The following is a 727-nucleotide window of genomic DNA, read 5'->3' as shown; positions in this document are numbered from 1 at the left end:
GTGTTTTTTCACCCCCAAATCTCCCACCCCCCAAATTCTGCTCAATTCACCTCAAATCTGCCTTTTTCACTCCCAAATCTGCCCCAAGATCCCCCAATTTGCCCCCTTTTGCCCTCAAATCTCTTCCCAGACCCACAAATTTGCCTCTTGCACCCCAAATTTGCCCTTTTCACCCCCCAAATCTGCCCTTTTAACCCCCCGAATCTGCCCCTACCACCTAAAAAATCCTCCCCATCCCCCAAATCTGTGCTGTTCACCCCAAAATCTGCCCCAAAAATCGCATTTTCACCCCAACCCTCCCCAATGCCCCATAATCTGCCTTTTTAACCCAAACCGCTGCCCTTTTCACCTCAGAATTTCCCCCTACACCCCAAAATCGGCCCCATTCCCCCCAAAAATCTACCCCGACCCCAAAACTGCCTTTTTTACCTCCAAATCTGTCTTTTTAGCCTGAAAAACCCCCATCTTTACCTCAAAACCTGCATTTTTCACCACAGAATTTGCCTCTACTCGCCAAAACCTGCCCCGAGACCCCTGAATTTGCCTTTTTAACCTCAAAATCTGTCTTTTTAGCCTGAAAAAATTGTCTTTACGTCAAACCCTGCATTTTTCACCACAGAATTTCCCCCGTCCCCCCAAAATCTGCCCCTTTCCCCCCAAAACCTACCCTAAGACTCCCGAAATTGCCTTTTTTACCTCAAAAATCTGTCTTTTTAGCCTCAAACCC

The 727-nt window shown here is 47.6% G+C and overlaps 2 protein-coding genes across 2 annotated transcripts in view; one reads left to right on the top strand and one right to left on the bottom strand.

Annotated features, from left to right (window-relative positions):
* The window catches only part of LOC106899929 (protein FAM57B-like), a 9159-nt gene that overhangs the window by 1782 nt on the left and 6650 nt on the right, over positions 1-727 (top strand). The window lies entirely within an intron of this gene.
* The window catches only part of LOC106899930 (fructose-bisphosphate aldolase A-like), a 13621-nt gene extending 12894 nt beyond the window's left edge, over positions 1-727 (bottom strand). Inside the window, exon 1 of the mRNA XM_014961868.1 lies at positions 697-727. The gene's annotated coding sequence lies outside the window, so the exon portion shown is untranslated. The remainder of the gene's footprint in view (positions 1-696) is intronic.

This window comes from Calidris pugnax, unplaced genomic scaffold, assembly GCF_001431845.1.
Source record: "Calidris pugnax isolate Ruff unplaced genomic scaffold, ASM143184v1 scaffold932, whole genome shotgun sequence".
Lineage (NCBI taxonomy): Eukaryota > Metazoa > Chordata > Aves > Charadriiformes > Scolopacidae > Calidris > Calidris pugnax.
Note: the sequence above shows the minus strand (reverse complement) of the source record. Positions and strands in the feature narration are given on the sequence as shown.